Genomic DNA, 16,294 nt, shown 5'->3' on the forward strand with positions numbered 1-16,294 from the left:
TCTAAAAACAGCATCACCAAAATAATGCCAAAGTCCACTACCAGAACAAAGTGTATCTGGGCCTATGGTAACCATGGCTACAGTGATACCTGGATGCCTCTCTGGATGAAATAGATAAAAAAAAGTCCCAAGAAAATGAGTTTCTAGGCTGACCTGTGGAATCAGGTTCCTTCTGGGATCTCTAATACTTCTGACCATTAAAGTATTTTTTTTTTTTTTTTTGGTGGTACTGGGGTTCCTGGAAGCCCTTCTACCTCCGGGCTACACTCCCAGACCTATTTTTACATTTTTTTTTTATTTGGAAACAGTGTCTCCTAAGCCAGCGCGCGGGGCTAGCTTCGAACCTGCGCGATCCTCCTGTTTCTGCCTCCCAAGCGCGGGGATTACAAGCGTGCGCCACCACGCCCGGCAGCATTAAAGTATTTTAAAAAAATCACATTTACATTTTTTAACCTAAGGTGGGGTGGTCTTGCATATTGCTGAAATGTCCTCCAGGCATATTTTCTATTATCCTTGTGCCAATCACTTTCTTCTTTTTATTAGCACTAGCAATCTGATTTTCTTTAGGCATATCTTTACATGTGCTTCATTTTAGGCAAAGTTCAAATTTTCCAAATATTTTTAGTTTGTTCCCCTTTCTTCCAACCTTCAACATAAATTTGGTTAAAATCAGCCAGGAATTTTCATGCCACTGCTATGGTGCTTTGTTACCTTTATTTTTTATTTTTTATTATTTTTAATTTAATTTTTTTATTGGTGCACTGTATTCATACATCATAGTGGGATACAAACTTTTGTAGACATACATGCACACATCGCCCAGTCAGCCCCCACCTGATCCCCACCCCAATCTCTCCCCATCCCTCCTTCCCATGCTTGGCTTAGTGGTTGACATCTAGTATTATAGCAATTTATCCAAAATTAAAAATGATAATTTCACATAACAGTTTCATTTGTCTGATACCAAGCTTTTGATGACTTAAAGATAACATTTCAATATTTCTTTTTGCTTTCTTTCTTACCAGAGAATATTTTTTTTCTATTATTTTAGGTGAAACTATCATATACTTATATATTTATTTTTCAGAAAAAAATCTATCCTAATATGGAATATGGACTCTAGATACCCAAAACGACCCTGAAAAAGAACAAAGCTAGAAGATATATATTTTCTGATTTCAAACCATATAAAGCTACAATAATTGAAACAGTGTAGTACTGTTCTAAAGGCAGATATATAAACCATTGGAGTTAAATAAAAGCCTAGAGCTAAATTCTTCTCTATATTGTCAAGTTATTTTTGACAAGGTTTCCATGAACATTTGGTGGTGGTAATAATAATCTTTTAACTAAATATTGTTGAAAAATAATAATTACATGGAAAAGAATAAAATTGAACCCTTACCTAATCCCATATACAAATATTAACTCAAAATAGATAAAAGACCTAAATATAAATCTTAATACTATAAACTTTTAGAAGAAAATCTGGGTCATAAAACCTCACAACATTGAAATTGGCAGTGATTTCTTGGATATGATTTCAATGGCACAGGCAACAGAAGGGTATACAAACTCCCTAAAAAATAAAAAAAAAATTGTATATCCAAAGACAATGTAAACAGAGTTAAAAGTTACTAATAGAATGGGATAAAATATTTCCAAATGCTATATCTGAAGGTATATTAATCTTCCAACTAGAAATCATAAAAATTAACAATAAAGGCAAACAATACAATTTAGAGATAGGTAAAAGACTAACAAATAATGAATCTCCACAGATAACCAATCTTAGTTATCTGTTGGATGGAAAATCTTGATTCTCTGGTTCTGGTGTGTGTTACCTATTTCTTCTTTGTAGTTAATCTCTTTGAGTATTTTCTCTAGCGCTGGTTTTGAAGACATAAATTCCTTCCGTTTCTGTTTGTCATGGAAGCTTCTTATTTTTCCATCTAATTTGATAGAAAGTTTTGCTGGGTAGGAAATTTTTGGCTGGAAGTTGATTTCTTTCAGAGTTTGGAATATGTTACTCCAAGCCCTTCTGGCTCTCATGACTTGGTTTGGGAAGTCTGGAGTGATTCTAATTGGTTTGCCTCTGAATGTCACTTGGCCCTTTGTTTTTGTTGCCTTTAAGATTCTCTGCTTGGCTTCCACATTGGTCATTTTGACAATTATGTGGCGTGGGGATCCTCTTCTCCGATCCTGTCTAAAGGGAGCTCTATAAGTTTCCTGGACCTGTGTATCAACCTCTTGCTCTATGTTTGGAAAATTTTCTGCTATTACTTCCTTGAAGAGATTGTTGATCCCTTTAGTTTCACTTTCTTTTCCCTCCTCTATTCCAATTATTCTTAGGTTAGCTCTCTTAAAATGGGCCCATATTTCTTCAATATCAGATTCCTGCTGTTGGATATTTTTTTCTAGATTAGAAACTATGCATTCATTTGTGGAATGGTCATCTTCTAAGAGCGAGATTCTGTTCTCCATGTGGTCTAATCGGTTGTTTGTGCTTTGAATTGAGGCCTTTACTTCATTAATTGCATCCTTTATCTCTTTTTGGCTCTCTCTGAGTTCTTTTTGAAGCACCTCTATTATTTCTACAATTATTTTCCTGATTTGATCTTCTAGAAATCTCTGATTTTCTGTTTTATCGGGTTCTGATGTTGTGGGGTTGTGGGCATTCATTGCTCCAGTGTTATTCCTCTTTCCCATGATTTTGGAAGTTTGTGCCTTCTCTGGGTTCTTCCCTTGGGTCACTATGACTTCACTTAAGGTGTTCTGGATCTTGAGTCAGTAGTATCTCAGACCCCACTACTCCTTTACTGGGTTGTATGACAGAGTCTCCGACACAGAGAGTCGATAGAGGCTGCTTTAGACTGTGGGGGGTGCCAGGTTGCACGTTCTCCTATGGTGTGATATCTCTGCCACCACCACTCCCCCACTGGGTCAAATCCCTGGGAGTACAGTACTGGGATTTCTCCTCTGTGGCCTGCAATTTGACTCACTGTTCTTGAGTTCGCAGATGTAGCTGTACTGGACTCGATGAATTCGCTGCTGCTGCCGCCAGTGGCAATATGGCGCCGCTGCCACACCCTCAGCCGTGAGGCTGGTGTATTTTTCCTTCTCTGGTTTTGAGTTCCACTCTGAGTCTCTGCAGCGTGTGCTGAGCTCCACCACTGGTAGCTTTAGATGTTCCGTGCGCCGAAAGATCCCTCCTGGATGTTCCGCAGTGGCTCACCTCGGCTTGCTGTGGCCGTCCGGTGAATTCACCGCTGCAGCCGGCAGTATGGCGCTGCTGCTGTGTCCTTGGGCGTGAGGCCGGTGTATCTCCTCTGTGGCTCTGAGCTCTGTTCTCAGTCCACTTTCTCTCTGGAGCCTGGTGATTTTTTTTTGTTTCTCTGGTGATGGTGTTTTCTGGCTCTGAAAGGCGCTGATTTTGTGGTAATGGAGATTGGTTGTTAGCAGGGCTCTTTAGCCCTGCTTTTCTTGGTGGCCATCTTCCCGCAAGTCTCACTTTGTTACCTTTAAATCTCCACCACCAAATAAACTAGTGCCTCATCTTTACACACAGCCTCCTACACACTATCGAGGAAAAAATAATGGGGCTACTTGTTCGTGTACAGAAATACCCAAAACATGAGTGAAAATAACCCTTTATCTTTATAAATTGTGTCAGGGATTTTTGTATCAATGTGTGACAGATTTTAGTGAATATGATTGCATATTCACTAAAAGAGTGTAACAAAACAAAGCTTCTAATCTGATTCCAGTGTTCTCAGTTCTGCCTGAAATCTCATCAGAAGCAGTGTGTGCGTGTGTGTGTGCGTGCGTGTGTGTGTGTGTGTGTGTGTGTGTGTGTGTCTGTGTGTCTGTGTGTGTGTTACTAGGGATTGAACCCAGGGGCATTCTCCCACCAAGACACACCACCATCCTTTTTCATTTTTTGTTTTAAAAAAGGTCTCACTAGGTTGCTTACAGTCTTATTATGTTTCTGAGACTGAATTCAAACCTATAGTGCTTCTGTATGAGCCCGCTCCCTTCTGCAGATACTAGGAATACAGGCTTGTGCTATCATGCCTCACTTAGCATCGCTTTTATTACCTACATGCCTTTAAGCACTGTGTTTTTCAGAGGCCCCAATATGGTGGGACCTGAAAATGATGTGTTACAGAATTCTAGAATTTCTCTAGCTTTCTCCTTCAAACCCTTTATACAAACCGAATCTGATTCCTCTCTATATTCTCTGGCATAGCCACATCAGTAGTCCCATTTATCAGTACCAGTTTTCTGTATTATTTAGTTTTCTATCATGTTTTGTTTGGAACTTAAATTTCTCACAAGTTGTATATCTCAGTTGTTTTGTCACAGCAATAGAAAGCAGATTAACACACATCATGTTTTAGTTTTTCATTGCTGTGACAAAAATACTTAACAAGAACAATTTAGAGGCTCACAGTTATAGAGGTTCCAAAGGTTTCAGATAATAGTTGATTGGCTCCAAGGCATGAGTTATTCAGCAGCAGGGCTTTAGGATATAATGGAGGAGGAAATGGCTCTCTCACATCAGGGTAAGAGAGAGAGAGAGAGAGAGAGAGAGAGAGAGAGAGAGAGAGAGAGAGAGAGAGAGAGAGAAGGGAGAAGAGAGAAAAGAAGAAGAAGAAGAAGAAGAAGAAGAAGAAGAAGAAGAGAAGAAGAAGAAGAAGAAGAAGAAGAAGAAGAAGAGGAGGAGGAGGAGGAGGAGGAGGAGGAGGAGGAGGAGGAGGAGGAGGAAGAGGAAGAGGAAGAGGAAGAGGAAGAAGAAGAAAAGAGAGGAGAGGAGAGAAGAGAGAGGAGAGGAGAGGAGAGGAGAGGAGAGGAGAGGAGAGGAGAGAAGATGAGAGAGACCAGAGACCACAAAGCCACACCACAAGTGATACACATCTTCTAGCAATGCCCCAACTCCAAACCTGGCTGCATAACCTAACCTATATGCTTACCTGGGAGACATTACTTTATACCAAATCTATAATATATTTCTATAAAAATCTCTGACATAATTAACTTATAAAGAGAAAAGTTTTAATTTTATCATGCTTTGAGTATTTCAGTTCATGATCAGTTGGCCTCATTATTTTTTCTCTGTAGCAAAGCAACGTATTATGAGAGGGATCTGTGATGGAAGAAAATCACTTGCCTCACAAGTCACTGAGCAAAAAGAGTGAGTAGGATACCAAAGTCAACATTATTCTTCGAAGCCATGACCCAAAGTATCTGAAGACCTTCTACTATAACTTATTAAAATTTCCTTAGCATCTTTATAGTACTTCTTTAGATAACAATTTTTGCTAGAAGATGTGTAACACTTGTGGTGTGGCCTTGTGGTCTCTGGTCCCTCCCTCCTTCTTCTTCTTCTTCTTCTTCTTCTTCTTCTTCTTCTTCTTCTTCTTCTTCTTCTTCTTCTTCTTCTTCCTCTCTCTCTCTCTCTCTCTCTCTCTCTCTCTCTCTCTCTCTCTCTCTCTCTCTCTCGACTTTCTAACTTTCAAAACCCACAGTAAACTAAGCATGGTGTCCCACACATGTAGTACCAATATTTGGGAGGCTGAGACAGAAAGATTTGAGGCTAGCCTAAATAATTTAGAGAAGCCTCTACCAACTTAGTGAGATCTTGTTTAGAGAATATGATATTAAATAATTAATTAAAAGAGCAAGGGATATAGCTCTGAGGTAGGATGCTTCTGGGTTCAATCTTCAGTACTCCAAAATAAAATAAAATAAAATAAAATAAATTTTATTAGAAGCCTCATTGAATTTCCCACTTTTCTCTAAGAATTCATTTAGCAGTATCTCAAAAATACTTGAAAACCTCTCAGCTACTTCACTGCCTGTATTGTGATGTATTTATTTGGGTTAGGATACAGCTCTGTATATAGTAGGTAGTTAAAATACTTGTTTAATAAGAAAGAATATACAAATTTCAAGAGGAAAATTTCAGCTACTTGACAAATAAAATTATACTTCAGATTCAAAAAAGACATCTAAATACTTTAGATGAGGCATGTTCAATTTTTCTCAGTTTAGGTAATTGATTAACAAATTAGTAGTTAGGTCTGCTAGTTTTTTACTTAGCAGTTTGTACAACCAAATATTATTGTTAGGATGTTAGCAATCAAATCATTTTTTATAATTGGATGAAAATTCTGTTGTTCAAAAGACTTTTGAAGACATGGCCAAACCTACAAAACATGCAGTCTTCTGCTCATGTACACCCTCCCTCCAGAATATCCACTGGCAACACTGGATTGAATTAAAAGATTTCTGATCCCTTTGATCAGTTTTTAAATTTTTCTATTGATCAGAAACTATCTCTGAATAGACAGACATTTCTTTCCATCCAAAAATATTTTTCTTTATAGTATATCATATCAAATCTTTAATATTAAAAAGAGAACTTTATAACACTGATCATTTATTATTATTTTATCACCCTGGAGGCAAACTTTTGGTAGTATTGTTTAAAATTAAGTTGTTTAAATGATGCTATAATGCTACCAGGATAAAAAGGTAAAACTGCCCTTTGCTTAATATAAAATTATTTTGGCACAATATACAGAATTATAATTATCATAGAGGGACCTCATCTGGGAAACTCAATTAATACTTAGCTTTTGAAGCAAATGAAACATTTCATTATTTGACATGACTGGATAATAGAAAGTTTTTTTTAAACAAAATATAATTGGTAATATACACTTACCATATGTAAGCATGATTCAGTGATTCCAAAGACACTTCAGGCTCTTGAAATATGATTAGAACATCAATTGCAATTACACTGTGGATATGCAAAAGTATATGTTAATTTAGAATTTATATCTTCTAACTTTAATATTTTATTGGTACATTATAATTGTACATGATAGTGAGACTCATAGTAATAATCTCATATATGCAAATAGCAAATTTTTTGTTGTATTTTATTCCTATATCTATATAATTTTCTTCTCTATCCTCAGATCTGATTCCATTAATCTATTGGTTTCTCTTTTATGTTTGTAAGGTATCTTTTTTCCCTCTAGATTCCACATACAAAGAAAAAAGTAACCTTTGACTTTCAAAGTCTGGCTTAAGTAGCCTAGGTGTCCATCAACAAAAAATAGGTTATGCCGGGCGCACACTTGTAATCCCTGTGCTTGGGAGGCAGAGACAGGAGGATCGCGCAGGTTCGAAGCCAGCCTCGCAGGCTTAAGAGACCTTGTTTACAAATTTTAAAAAAGCATCAAATAGGTCTGGGAGTGTAGACCGGAGGTAGAAGGGTTTCCAGGAACCCCAGTACCACCAAAAAAAGTTATAAAATTATAGTTTATACACATAATGAAATTTTATTCAGCCATAAAAATACAATTACATAACTTCAAGAAAAATAGATGAAACTTGAAAATATTAGGCTAGGTGAAATTAGTCACAGAATATAAAGTGTCATATGTTTTTATTCATATGTTGAAGATAAAAATGAGGGAAAAAAATCCCTTAGATAAATGAGGGGAGACACTATTGGACTAAAGGAGGGGTATGTGGAAAAGGAGGTGGATATAGTTGTCACTCTGAACCTTAATATGATGAATAATTACAATGTATCAATAAAATATAATATTTTATGGCTGAGTAAAACATCATATATATACAATATACACACATATATATCAGGTTTTCTTTGTCTATTTGATGGCTTACAGACATCTGGATTGGTTCAATACCTTGGCTAATGTGGATTTTTCTTTTATAAATATAAGTATGCATATATCAATATAGTATTCTGACTTTAATTTATTTTGGAAAAATACCAAGGAGTGATAGAGATGGGTCATATGGTAGTTCCATTTCTACTCTTTTGAAGAAATGCCACACTGATCTTTATAGTAATTTTACAAAATTACAATACCACCAACAGTGCTTAAGTGTTCCCTTTTCCTCACAACCTTTCCAGCATCTATAATGTGTATTTTTGATGAATGTCATTCTAAATGGAATGAGATGAAATATCAGTGTAATTTTGATTTGCAATTTTGTGATTCTAAAGGATGCTGACATTTTTGTATATTTTCTGTATTTCTTCTTTTGAAAAATATTTAGTTTAATTGTCTAGTTTTAGTCTTTGAAAAAGCTTGGAGGGTTTTTAGAGTATAAGAAGACTATTTTTTAATAACAATGATATTTGACAAGAATAAGGCTCAAGGATATTAGGTTTTGTCAAAACAAATTAAAAACCAAGGCAGATACAGAAATTTTCACCTGCTTTCATATGGGACTTTTTCCTGGTACTATGTCAATGCAGTGCTTCAAGGTACTAGTTGCTATTGGGCTAGAGGGACAACTTTCCCTAAATAGTACCCACTTCAGGCGTGTGGGAACTAAATAAATACATGTAAATCATTTTGAAATTGCCTAGCATATAGTAAGCAGTATGAGGGTATATTATTGAAGGTTCTAAGAATCTTGTGCTACTGCTCACAGATCTGATCTGAGTTCTGGAAGGGAGTACAGGTTAGGGTGGCTGATAAAGACAAGTATGTGGAATGTTCCACATGATACATAGAAAGATACTTTTCTTATTTTTACCCTAAAGAGGAAAAGCAAAAAGTAAATTTCCCTTAAAATCAAAGATCAGTATCTCCCAAAATGAAGAATCATAAAGGTTTTAGTTCAAGTTGAATAGACACTACAAAAGATAATCTTGAGTGATAGTGCACTTGGGGTCTGATATCAAGGGAATGTTCATGAGTTCCAGTCCTCTTTGTTTCTTGGGTGGGTTGATCCACGCAAGATGAGAGAAGTGAGAGTCTACAAAAGCACTATTAATTGATAGGGTTTTTTTTTTTGCTATTAAGTTTTGTTGAGCTTTTCATACTTTATTTTTCCAGTACTGGAGATGGAACCCAGGGGGCATTTACCTCCAAGCTACACACCCTGCCCTATTTTTTATTCTTTATTTTTAAATAGGGTCTCACTGAGCACTGAGTTGCAAAGGGCCTCACTAAGTAGCTGAAGCTGTTCTCTAGCCATGATCCTCCTGTTTTGGCCTCCTAAATGCTGGGATTACAAGCATGCACCCCCCATGCCAGGCTCTTCATACTTCTGATTATTTTATTTGTGGTGTAGACCTTTCTAACTTGATCTCATCCTTAATCCTACTCATTCATTTTTTGCTTTTATCTCCTGATCTTTAGGGGTACTATTGATAAAGTCAATAATTGTGCACATAAGTTATAGAGTTGATCTTATGTTTTCTTATAGCACTTGTAATGTTTCTGGTCTGATTCCTAGATGTTTGGTCCATTTAGATTTGACTTTAGTGCAGGGCGAGACAGGGGTCTAGTTTCATTCTTCTACACCTGGATATTGTAGTTTCCTAGTATCAAAGGCTATTTTATCCAACTTCTGGTTTTGGAACCTTTGTCAAGGTTCAGATTACTGTATTAGTGTGAGTTTTTATTTGTATCTTCTAGTCTATTATGTTTGTGTAGGTGTTTTTTTATGCCAGTGCCAGAAAATTTTTGTTAAGGCAGCTCTGTAGTGGAATTTGAAGTCATAAATTGTGATGGCTCCATCAATGCCCTTATTATTTAGGATTTCTTTGGCTATTCTTGGTCTTTTCTTCTGTCATATGAATTTTATGGCTGTCTTTGTAGTTCTGTGAAGAATACCATTGGTATCTTGTGGTGATTTTATTTAACTTGTAAGTTGGTTTTGTTAATATGGTGATTTTAATCAATATTAATTGTTTTTTCAAAAACATGGAAGGTTGTTTCATCTTTAAATTCTTTAATCATCTTTATTTTTAAAATATTATTGGTGCATTAGAGTCTCACATCATAATGTAAATCATGTTGACAGTGACATTCATGCACACAGTACTCAAAATGAGAGGAAACAAAAGTCATCTCTCAGTAATAATACTGATTCTTACAAGAAACTCACTTTACCATCAAAGATATCCATATGCTAATGGTGAAAGAAAGGATAAAGATATATCATACAAATAGAAATCAATGCTCATATCTGACAAAATAGCTTTTTTAAAAGTAAAACATATCAGAAAAGACAAAGTGGGTCACTTCTTATTAATAAAATAAACAAGCCAATAAGAAGATATAAGGACAATAAACATTAATACCCCCAAAATGGGTGCACCCACTTTTATAAAACACATTCTTTATTACATGAGGCCTCACATAAACCAAAATACAATAATATTGGGAGACTTCATCACAATACTCACACAACTAGATTTATCTTCCAGGTAAAAGATGAGTAAAGACCCTTCAGAACTAAAGAATATTATAAATCAAGTGGTCCTAATAGACATAGGGGTATGGGAACAGCAGCTGGGGTGCAGGAGAGATCCCAGTGAGCAGAGCTCAGGAGTGTTTTCAGGGTATGGAGAGTAATGGCAGCAGGGACTCTAGTTCTGTGAAGAATACCATTGGTATCTTGTGGTGATTTTATTTAACTTGTAAGCTTGTGACAGAGGGCTATGCTACTCCTCAGACTGCCTTCTTTTTTAAAAAATGCTAGACTATAGTCAGCTTCTGAGTTGCATTCTGCTCTCTAGTATCTGCCTTTTCTACTTGATGCACTGGCATTTAAGAATGGCCCCTAGCACTTGGGAGGCAAAAATGAGAAGATAGTGAGTTTCAAGTTAACACATGATAAATTAGAGAGATACTGTTTCAATGTAAAAAAAAAAAGGCTAGACATATAGTTCAGAGGTAGAACACCCCTAGGATTAATCCTCTGTACCAAAATAAATAACTAAACAGGTTAATTAGTTAATTAATAAGGCACTCATGGTAATAGCCAGAGCCTGAGGTACATGCTTTTCTCCTGTGTCCTTCTTATTGAAAACATAAATAATGGAAAATTAACAGCATCATGGTAAACAGAGGTACTCAGTAATGGCATCAGGGGCACACACTGCTTTCTTGGTGCGGTATTCCCTGGAAGTGTTGTGTGGTATTCCCTGGAAGAGTTGTACACTCGACTCTCTTCCAATCTCTCCCACCTTCAGCTAACAAACTTTCAGTTCACAGCCTATTCAGCCTGCTTCAAAGAAATTCCCTAGCTATTTCTAGCTGGATGAAGTTATACAGATTCAGTTGCTTCCCAAGCCGTGAACTTAGATGCAGGCACTGCAAGAATGCTGACCACCTAAGCCATAGTTCTTTGCCAGCAAATTGAGAAAAACTAAACACTTTTCAATCAGCAGGTGGCTTTATAACTCCTTTCCCAGTCAGAATGTCAACAACTCATTCTGACTTTCCCTTTTGCCACTGTTTCCAAAGAAAGCATGCCAGTTTTGCCTCTTTCTCCTTTTGTTATACTGACCCACAACCTTGACTTTTTAGTATAGATACAGGTTCGGGTTAACCTTTTTCTTTTTTTTCTTTTGCTCTTTTGTGTTTGAGTAACCAAAACTATCGAATCTCTCCAAACTTCATCTTCCAACATTGTATTTCTGTGCGTATCTTCTGTCACCCAAGTCTGATCAGCTGTTCTCTTATTTATTTGATTCTGACCTATAAAGGAGTTGAGTTCTGCAGCCTACCTCTTCTCTGCCAACTTGAGTTTGCCCTGAATTTCTGGAGCTTATGCATTCTCATAAGTAACCCGCTCAATTTGGGAAAACATAAATTATTATTACTTACTCCCTTCCCTTTTTTTGTATTGAAAATTGAACCTTGGAACTTCTGAGCAACATTTCTGGCTCTTTTCATAATTTATTTTGAGACAGTGTCGAAGTGGTTTGGAGTCTTGCTAAATTGCTGAGGTTGGCCTCATATCTGTAATCCTCCTGTCGCAGCCTCCCAAGTACTGTAATTGTAGGTACATACTACTTTGCCTTGCTAGTACTTACTGATCTTCATTGCTTTTAATATGAAGAAGGTCTTGTTCCAACAAAATCATATAACTCCAATATAGTTTAAAATTATGAACATTTTAAAACATTTTCCTCTGTAACTTGTACAAAGAGGGTTATCAGATAATATAATAAAGATAAAGCAAGAGTTTTTTTGAAAATGAAAATAAAGGAATAGCACTTTATTCGTTCATCCACCTGGGTTTAAACATTTTATTTATAAATATTTAAATTTAGTCAACACTTATTAAATTGTATTTGGAACTGGACAGACTTATTAAATTTAGCTAATATTCACTTTGACACACAGCAGTCTGAAAAATATATAAAATATTGCATAATTTTCTTTGTCATATAGTAGCTTTCATTTGGGCTGAGATATTAAATTCCATAATCCTATTACCTACTTCACTCTAAAATATTTTCAACATAATAAAAAACAACTGAATAGCTGTGCTTTCTGTATGAATCAATATTCTATTCTTTGGCATATATATATATATATATATATATATCTGTCTATGTATATATATTTGGTATATATATGTATATATAAAATTTGGGATATATATAGGATATAAATATATAGTGCTTTAACGCAGAAAAATAGATTAAGTATTATCAGGTTAGATTATGTATTATTAGCATATATGTAGTTTTGAGGCACCTATACTTAATTAAATAAAAATGTTTAGAAGTAACAAAACCTCATTTTTATAAAGGACATTACCATATAATGCTAAGCAAGCATTTCAATAAGTAATATTATATTAGAAAAGAGAAAGCACTGTAGGTGAAAATTTAAAAAAAATCTCATGAAATGGGAAAAATATAAAAATATGCCCAATATCATATAATAAACTCAAATAACTCAACAATACAAAAATAATCCAACTAAGTATGGAGAAAGGATCTGAGAAAATATTTCTCAAGAAGATATACAAATGAGAAAATGCACATGAAAATATGCTAAACTGTACTTATCATCAGAAAAATGTAAATTATAACCACAATGAGGTGTTACTTGGCACCCATTGTATTATAATAGAAAAATCAGACAGTTGGAAAGAATATGGATAAATCTCTGTATATTATAGGTAGAAGTTTAAAATGATCGTATTTTGGAAAACTAAAACTTTCTCAAATGGTTCTTCACACAGTTCTAATATGACTCAGCAATTATACTTCTAGAAATGTATCTCAAACACTAAAAATATGTCTCCACACATAATCTTGTATAAGGATATTCACAGTACCCTTATTCAAAATAACTCAAAATGGATATAATCCAAAATCCAATTTACTGAAAAGACATCAACATGGTGGCAGAATAGAAGTTCCCTGGCTCCAGTTCCTTTCACAGAAATCCAACTCATAACTATTCAAAGAGAAGAATGCCTCCATGAATATCTTAGAATTTGAGAGTGAAGCTGAGACATTCTTCTGGACCACAGAAATTTTGTATTAGAAAATTAAGAAAAAAATCACATTTTAATTGTGTTCTGCTACAAAAGACAGCACAGTGGCACTAAGAAGATTCCCCTGGGCTTATGGTTTCTATGGTGGAAAAAGGGATCTGGAGACAGATACCTAGAATCTAAATTATTGTGAGACCCTTCACAGGAGGTTCACTTTTGTCTTGGCTTACAGGGAACACTGAGCTTACGGACAGTAACAAGTCATCTAGGGCCAGTTAGAAATAAGAAGGGAGATGGGATGGAATGCACACTAATAAATGTATATATTTTGGTGGTGACTTTGCATTCCAGCCAGTATTGTTGCCAAACCAGAGAGAATAACCAATAATATCACTCTACATGAAACATGACTTTCAGGTCTCCTGGACTCATTTACCTAGCTAGCTTCCTAGTCAAGCCTGAGAGATATTCATATGGCTTTCTCACACTGGGAGGTCTATGTTCATTGCTTCATTTCTCTATCAACCCAATCATGCCATAATTGAGATGCCAATTGGTGGCTTTCCTTAGCCTTACAAGTCTGTAAAAGGCTTTTCCAGACCATGAGGCATTCTTGTATATATATATATATATATATATATATATATATATATATATATATGGATATGACCATTACTGATTAAAATAGCTGAGTGATCATCTCACTCAATAAGAGATCCCAGACTGATGTTTTTCTCAGATTCAGTCAGAAAGGAAAGCTTGCATCTGTGCACACTTATGGAGGATAGCCTCTGGCCTTGCCTGTCTGAATGGCCAATGTAGCAACCTTAACCTGTCCTGGAGTTCAGGCTGCAGCCTTGCCCAAGTACAAATTTTAAAAATATTTTATTGATGTATTATAGCCATATCATAATGTAGCTTGTAGTGATAGTGCCGTACCTGCATATACAGCACTTGGTGAGTTTTCTCCAGCTCTGTTACCATTCTCCTCTTCTCCATACAAGATGTTGAGATCGACATTGGTATTCTCACATATGTACATAATATTAATGGAAGTATTTCCTTCATTAATTCTCCTTCTCCCCTCCACTCTCCTCTGCACCACCTCCCTAACTCCGCTGGTGTTTATCCTTCATTACCTAAAGTCCCTCTTTTACCTGATTATCCCCTACCTCCTACATATGAGAGAAAACCTATCACTGTCCACTGGATAATTTCAGTTAACATAATGTTTTTCAACTCCATTTATTTTTCTACAAATGACATTATTTTCATGTCCTTAATTGCTGAGTAGATTTCAATTTTGTGTATATCCCATAGTTTTGTTATCCATTCATTTATTGATGGACAACTAGGTTGATTCCATAATTTGGCTATTGTGAATTGTGCTGCTATAAACATGGGTATGCATATATTACTATAATATTCTAATTTCAGTCCATTTGGAAAGATACTCAGGAATGGTATACCTGGATCATATGGTGGATCCATTCCCAATATTCTGAGAAATCTCTACACTGATCTTCATAGTGGCTAAACTAACATGAAATCCCACCAAAAATGTGGGATCTCCACATCTTATCAGCATTTATTATTGTTTGATTTTTTATTACCCTTCTGACTGGGGTTAAATAAAATCTCAGTATAGTTTTGATTTTCATCTCCCTGATTGCTAGTGATGTTGAACATTTTTATATATTTATTAGTATTTGTATTTCTTTTGTGTAAAATGTCTATTTCCTTCAATTTACCAATATCTTCTGGACTGGAAATATATCCAGCAACCCTGCTCATTCAGAAAGAATTGATGATATCATCCATTAAGAGTTATCTCATATATTTTAGAGATCAGCCAGTGTTCTCATCAGATGGTGAAAGAAAACCAACAAACTCACCAGCCTCAGGTAATGGGAAAATGTTTATATCAACTAGAAAACCTAAAAGCAAAAACTGCCTTCTAGTAATTGCTACCAGCTTGCCTATTTGAAATCTGAGGTTAGACTAAATAGTAAATTTCTATTCCCCTCAACTAACAATGGCAGACCTGGAAAAAGTGTTTATCTTCTCAAAAACATCGAAGAAAGCCTATGGGAATTATAATGCACCATAAAGAGAACGAACATTTTCATTAGGATAGACAAAAAAGAGAGAGCAAAGCCAGAAATATAAATATTTAATATATAATATTTAAGAAACAAATATAATAGCTGAAAACTTTCCACATCTGCTGAGGAATACTAGTATCCAAAATGCAAAAAACTCAGAGGCCCCTGATAAATTTCAGTGCAAAGAAGAGTTCACCAAGACACAGTATAATTATGCTATCAAATATTAAAGACAACCTCTGAGGCCGGGCGTGGTGGCGCACGCTTGTAATCCCGGCGCTTGGGAGGCAGAGACAGGAGGATCGCACAGGTTTGAAGCCAGTCGCGCTGGCTTAGGAGACCCTGTTTCCAAATAAAAATATAAAAAATAGGTCTGGGAGCGTAGCCCAGAGGTAGAAGAGCTTCCAGGAACCCCAGTACCAAATAAATAAATAAATAAATAAATAAATAAATAAATAAATACAACCTCTGAAAGCAGCAAGAGATAAACATAACCTTTAAATCAAGTTGCAATATGACTGTCAATAAAAGCCTTGTAAATCTGGAAAGAAGGGGATGATATATTCAAAGTAGTTAAAAAAAAACCTGCCAAATCGGAATAATTTTCCCAATAAAGCTGTCATTTAAAAATGAAGGTGAAATAATATATTTTAAAGTTAAAAACTAAGGATGTTCATCACCACTAGACCTGTCTCATAGAATTTACCAAAGGGAGTTATCTAAACTGAAATTAATGGGTTCTAATTAATAACATAATACTGCCAGGAAAGGTGGCACACATTTGTAATTCCAGCATTTGAGAGGCTGAGACAGAAGGATCACAGTACTCAGCCTCAGCTACTTAGCGAGGCCCTTTGCAAACTCAGACCCTGTTTCAAAAA

The sequence above is a fragment of the Muscardinus avellanarius genome (genome assembly GCF_963383645.1).
Source record: "Muscardinus avellanarius genome assembly, chromosome: X".
In the NCBI taxonomy this organism is placed as follows: domain Eukaryota; kingdom Metazoa; phylum Chordata; class Mammalia; order Rodentia; family Gliridae; genus Muscardinus; species Muscardinus avellanarius.